Source organism: Sceloporus occidentalis, unplaced genomic scaffold (assembly GCF_023333645.1).
Source record: "Sceloporus occidentalis isolate IW3139 unplaced genomic scaffold, rSceOcc1.0.p SCAF_1, whole genome shotgun sequence".
Classification (NCBI taxonomy): Eukaryota; Metazoa; Chordata; class Lepidosauria; order Squamata; family Phrynosomatidae; genus Sceloporus; species Sceloporus occidentalis.
The window spans coordinates 100,559,872-100,566,446 of NW_028316981.1; the positions used below are offsets into that span (position 1 = coordinate 100,559,872).

Genomic DNA, 6,575 nt, shown 5'->3' on the forward strand with positions numbered 1-6,575 from the left:
TTTACACAGCGCTGTACATACAATCTTTTAGTTAGACGATTCCCTGCCCTCGGGCTTACAGTCTAAAAAGACATGATACAGAAGGAGGAGGGAGTGGTGGAGGGAAAGGGTAAGAGGTCCAGCAGTTCCTCTCTACCTCCAAGGCCTGGACCAAGGCAGATGGACTGGAGGGAGGGGGAGGCTTCATAATGGATGGTTAATCATTTTCCAGGGAAAATACATACTCACAAGTAGGATAATACATATACAGTACATAGCAATACAGGAAAGGGTTCAATAAACAGGGACCACAAGAACATCATATTGACTGTATTGACTGCCCCACTGCAGCCTCTGGTCAAACCAGCTTTTCATGTTTGAGAATCATACTACATCAGGAATACAGTTGGACAAGAAATAGTGAATGTCCATCTCACAGTGGATTTGTCATATTTTAGAACCTCTCCAATACTACTGTCTGTATATAGCCTGCATCAGGATGGATAGATACACAAGCCTGTCCAACATCACCTGGACCTATGTCATCCGTATTAAGCTGTAAAATTTCTGTACATGGATGTGATAACCAAGCCACCAAATGCTGCACCATGTTTGCAAACTAGGAAGCTCTCCTGATAAGGAGCTTATTCTATGACCAATCACTGAGAATTACCTTCTACAGAAATCCATCACTAGAGAAAGGAAGTTTGTAAATCCTGACACCTTCTGTCTGAACACTTAAGAACAATAAAGTAAAAAGACACAACTCTCATTTGCCCAATAAGTCTCAATCCTTACAGTCTGCACTCACAAGACATATTACTGTACCAAGTTAGAACAAACACTTCTTGCAGCTGATGAAGCACACTGTATGTCCATAAAATCTGATGCCATATCAATTTTATTAGTACTCATGGTACCATAAGAGGGTTTTGTTGTTGGTGGTGGTTTTTTTGTCATTTTAAGGAGCAGCATTAAGAAGAAACTTTTTTGGCCAATAACTTTGAAACAATTGAGAAGCAGACAAAATACCACAAGCATGTTACTGAGGCAAAGAAAATGGCAAGTGGAAAAAGACTATAACCAAATCCCACAAGTTTGAAAAAGGTGTTTGTTTTCTGACTCTCCTAGACAAGATAGTCAGCTGTAGTCCTCAAAAGTAATTTCTCCAAACTCTGCCCTATTCTCAATTCCCTTTTCCTTTTCTTGTGAAGGAAGTGATAAATTGTCAACTGGTCCATTTTGTCTAGCATTGTCTACCCTTGAGTGACAACAATGGCTCTCCAAGGATTCATGCGCGATTATTTCCAAACCCTACTTGGAGATCTCAGATGGTTTTTGCTCAAGCACAAACCAAGTCTGACAGTTCAGCCTTGTACTGATTTCTTTTATCCATCAGCAGCTATAAGTTCATGAGCAACTATCTTCCCCATTCCTAATAGGCTCAGAGATCAAGTTCATACTTTGGCAAGATAGATCAACTCTTCTGCATGCCCCAGTGAATACAGGTACTATGAGTCTGTGTCTGGGCTTGGCACGCTCCCATCTCTGGTTGAGTTTGGCCTTCTGAATGTGGTCAGAAGACTGGATTAGATTACTCTGCAGAGTTATTCAGCACCCTACATGCCACTCTGACTGTATACCCACAGGAGGCATTCCTGGGTCTGGAATTTTGAAAAGTCAGCTTCACAGATGGCTGCAAGCAGACTATATGGCCAAATTTATTCCAAGAAAATTATAATGTGCTCTCTCCAATGCCCCACATGATCCTACGTAAGGTAGGCAAAGAATTGTCTGTCAGAGGTCAAAGAATGTCTTCATGTCAGGAATGCAGAGGAGCAGGGCAGAAGCTAAAACATGATAGTTATTGGCAAAGTTCAGAGCTAGATGAAGTAGCGGCTCATGGGCTGGTGCCACTCCATGTGCCACTGGCTGCCAGTCTCTGGGGAGAAAAGACAGTGGTAGCCATGGTACTGGTCCCTGGCTCATAGGGGGGTGGGCAATGCTTCTCTGCCACTTTAGGTAGCTTGAGATGTACTGGCAAGTCCATGAGGAAAAACCCTTTAACCCGTCTGCTGTACTTGTCTGGGAAACAACTGTTTCCTGCCTAATAGTGGGCCTAACCTGCAGTGCCACCAATGCCCCTCAGAGAATAACTGTCCAGATGGAAGTGACTTTGGGCTCAGCTTGTTGCTGTCTGCCTCCCAGTTGTTTCAGACTGAGAGTGACCCTAAGGTGACCCTCTCATGGGCTTTTCTTGGCAAGATTTGTTCAGAGGAGGTTTGCCATTGCCTTCCCCCAGAGGCTGAGAGAGTGTGACTTGCCCAGGGTCACCCAGTAGGTTTCGTGGCAGAGCTCTAAAAATTAAGGGTGCAAAGACCACTTTAACTACCATGGTTTCATCCTACAGAGTCCTGAAAGCTGTAGTCTGGTGCAGCACCAGCCCTCTTTGTCAGAGAAGGCTAAAGATGTTGCAGAAACACATACCCCAGGATTCCATAGGCTGACGCTGCTACAAAGTGGTCCCAGACTGCATCAATTCTACGGTGTAGAGCCACCGGGGCGTAATGATTTGGCTCTGACTCTGGAGACCAGGGTTCGAATCCCACTGGGTGACCTTGGGCAAGTCACGCTCTCTCAGCCTCAGAGGAAGGCAAAGGCAACCCCCCTCTGAAGAAACTTGCCAAGAAAACCCCAGCAGCAGCAGCAGCAGCAGCAGCAGCGGCAGCAGCGGCGGCGGCGGCGGCGGCGGCCCCCTCTCTTTCCCTGCGCAGCCCCTTCCCGGGCAAAGGAAGGCTGCCCCCCCTCCTGCTCCTGGGCGCCCGGTCCCTCTTGCCGGCCGGCCTGGGGGCCGGAGGCCTGCCTGCCTGCCTGCCTGCGAGCGGCGTCGGGGCTGGAGGGCTGCCAGGCTCCCGCCAGGATGAAGTCATCATCCCCACCCAAGACGACGACGACGACGACGCCGGGTTTCCACTGCAGCAGCAGCAGCAGCAGCAGCAACTGAGCCTGGTCCTGGGGCTTGGCAGGGGGCTTTGGGGCGGAAAGAAGCCTGCCTTCCTCCTCCTCCTCAGCTGCCCTGGTCACTCCCCCGGTATTATTATTATTAGTAGTAGTATTATTACTGCTGCTGTGCGCCTTCCAGTCCTTCCTCTCCTGGGGTTTCCACCCTTGACTGCCTTCCCCAGAGGCTGAGAGCGTGGGACAGGAACCCAGGATTGGAACCCAGAGCCCTAGCCCTAAGCCCAGGCTATGCCCCCCTTCTCCTGGGACTTACCCTTCCCAAAGGGGCTCAGAAAGGCTCCGCTCCGCTCCCTTCCCTTCCCAAGGTTTGGCTCCTGAGGCGAATTGCCTCCTCCTCCTCAGCCTGAGAGAGAGACGACGAGGGACATGCCTCCTCCTGGGCGCCTTCTAGAACAGCCCGGGCATTTCCAGCTCTCTCTGGGCTCCCCTCCTCCGCCTCCTCCTCCTCCTCCTCCGCCCCTTTGGCTGATGCACTGGGCCTCCCGCGCTCCCATTGAGCCGCAGCCACCGAGGAACCTCCTCCATCTCCTCCTCCTCCCTCCAGAAGCCCCAGGCCCTCCCCAAATGGCGCCTCTCCTCCTCTCGCCTCTTGCCAAGGGAGGCCTGGCTGGGATGCTCCCCTCCCTCTCTCTGGCCAAGGGCCAGCAGAGGTGTCCCTAGAGTAGACCCACCCCGGCCCTGCTCTTCCTCTGCACCTGCACTGCCCTCCTCTTCCTCCAACATCTTTAGCAACGCCTGAGAGGAAAAGATAGGGGACATGCTTATCATCATCTCTGCAGATGACCCCAAGTTAGGGGGAGTAGCTCATACTACCCCAGAGGACAGGACCAACATTCCAAATGGCCACAACAGACTAGTAGAATGCCAAAGCTAACAAAATGAATAATAATAATAATAATTTCAACAGGGAGAAATGTAAGGTCCTACACTTAGGCAGAAAATATGAAATGCATAGATATAGGACGAGGGACACCTGTCTTAATAAGACTACACATAAATTTTTTTCTGTGTTTCCTTCTGCTTCTTTGGATGAACTCTCTACACTTCTAAACTCTTGCAAACCTGCAACCTGTCCTCTTGATCCAATTCCTACTCGTCTTCTAATCTCTATAGCTCCCTCCTTTCTGCCCTCGCTTCTCCATATCTTCAATCTCTCTCTCTCTACAGGCTCCTTCCCTTTGGACTTCAAACATGCTCTCATTTCCCCAATTCTGAAAAAAACCTTCTCTTGACCCCTCCTCTTTGTCTAGCTATCGTCCGATTTCTCTTCTTCCCTTTCTTTCTAAGGTTTTGGAACGGGTTGTTTATTCTTGCTGTCTTAAGTTTCTTGAAACCAACTCCAACCTCGATCTCTTTCAGTCTGGTTTCCACCCAAGGCATTCCACAGAGACAGCTCTCACTAAGATCTCGAATGACCTTTTACAGGCCAAGGCTAATGGCCTTTACTCTGTTCTCATCCTTCTCGATTTGTGTGCAGCCTTTGACACCGTTGATCACTGTCTTCTAGTTGACATACTCTCTGACCTTGGGTTCTCAGACTCTGTTCTCGACTGGTTTAGATCTTATTTGTCTGGTAGATCTTTTGCAGTAGATGCAGGAGGTCAGACTTCTTCTCCTGTTCCCTTATCTGTTGGGAGTTCCCCAGGGCTCTGTTCTGGGTCCCCTTCTGTTTTCTCTCTACACACTGTCCTTAGGAAAACTCATCAGCTCTTTTGGTTTCTCCTACCACCTGTACGCCGATGACACTCAGTTATATCTTTCCACCCCTGACCTTTCTCCAAGGCTTGAACAGCAAGTTTCGTCTTGCCTCACAGCTGTCTCGCAGTGGATGCGCCATCAGCGTTTGAAGCTCAACATGTCCAAGACGGAGCTTCTTGTCTTTCGGCCTAAGTCCACCCTTCAACACTCCTTTTCTGTCTCTGTGTGCAACATTTCTATTCAACCAGTCCAGCAAGCCCACAGTCTTGGTTTTATCTTTGACTCTTCTCTGTTGTGTATCCCTCAGATCCAGACCACAGCCAAGGCTTGCCAATTCTTACTATACAATATTGCCAAAATCCAACCTTATCTCTCCGCCTCTTCTGCCAAGATCCTGGTCCATGCCCTAGTGGTCTCACGACTCGATTACTGTAACGTCCTCCTGGCTGGGCTTCCTCTTTCTCACCTCCGTCTTTTAATCTCTGTCCAGCATTCAGCTGCACGCATTATCACTACTGCCCAGCACTCTGACCATATCTCTCTTGTCTTGGCATCCCTTCACTGGCTCCCCCTCCCTTTCCGCATTCAGTATAAGCTCCTGCTGTCGACGTTTAAAGCCCTCCATGGACTGGTCCCTCCTTACTTATCAGACCTTATTTCTCCTCACCTTCCCACTAGGGCCCTCCGTTCTGGTAGTCAAAGTCTGCTGTCCCAGCCCAGGATTTCCTCTGCCCCATCCCGGATTCGCCCCTTTTTACTTTCTGCCCCTCACTCCTGGAATCTTCTTCCCCCGCGAGCAAGAGCCATCACTTCTTTAACCAGCTTCAAAACGGAGTTGAAGACCATCCTGTTCAGAGAAGCGTTCCCAGGCATTGCATAATTGTCACTTGCTATTTGATGTTCCTTTGTTGCCTGTTTTATTGAATCATTTCCTGTATTGCTATGTCCTCCCTCCAGTCCATCTCCCCTGATCCAGGCCTCAGAGGTAGAGAAGAACTGTTGGCCCTCATCCCCTTCCCCTTCTCCTTTTGTGTCGTGTCTTTTTAGATTGTAAGCCTTAGGGCAGGGAACCGTCCAATTAAAAAGATTGTATGTACAGCGCTGTGTAAATTTACAGCTCTTTATAAACAAAAGTTAATAATAATAATAATAAGGGATCTAGGGGTCCAAGTAGACCACAAGTTGAACACGAGTCAACAGTGTGATGTGGCAGCTAAAAAGGCCAATGCAATTTTAGGCTGCATCAATATAAGTATAGTATCTAGATCAAGGGAAGTAATAGTGCCACTCTATTCTGCTTTGGTCAGGCCCCACCTGGAATATTGTGTCCAGTTCTGGGCACCACAATTCAAAAAGGATGTTGAGAAACTGGAGCGTGTCCAAAGGAGGGCGACTAAAATGGTGAAGGGTCTGTAAGCCATGCCCTATGAGGAACGACTTAGAGAGCTAAGGATTTTTAGCATGGAGAAAGGAAGGTTAAGAGGTGATATGATAGCTCTGTTTAAATATTTGAAAGGATGTCATTGAGGAGGGAGCAAGCTTGTTTTCTGCTGCTCCAGAGAACAGGGCCCAGAACAATGGATGCAAGCTACAGGAAAAGAGATTCCACTTCAATATTAGGAGGAACCTCCTGACAGTAAGAGCTGTCCGACAGTGGAACACACTCCCTCGGAGTGTAGTGGAGTCTCCCTCCTTGGAGGTCTTTAAACAGAGACTGGATGGCCATCTGTCAGGGATGGTTTGATTGAGATTTCCTGCATGACAGAAGGGGGTTGGACTGGGAGGCCCTTGGGGTCTCTTCCAATTCTCTGATTCTGTGAGTGTGAATTTGTTAGCACTAGCCAGTGCAAGGGGTGGGAATTCCAGGGGCAGGGCAT

The 6,575-nt window shown here is 48.7% G+C and overlaps 1 protein-coding gene across 3 annotated transcripts in view; it reads right to left on the reverse strand.

The window, feature by feature from the left end:
• Nucleotides 1-3,420, reverse strand: part of P4HA2 (prolyl 4-hydroxylase subunit alpha 2) — a 61,937-nt gene extending 58,517 nt beyond the window's left edge. For all 3 annotated transcript variants that reach the window (XM_089530675.1, XM_089530647.1, XM_089530656.1), the window contains exon 1: nucleotides 3,254-3,420. The gene's annotated coding sequence lies outside the window, so the exon portion shown is untranslated. The remainder of the gene's footprint in view (nucleotides 1-3,253) is intronic.
• Nucleotides 3,421-6,575: the final 3,155 nt, after the last annotated feature.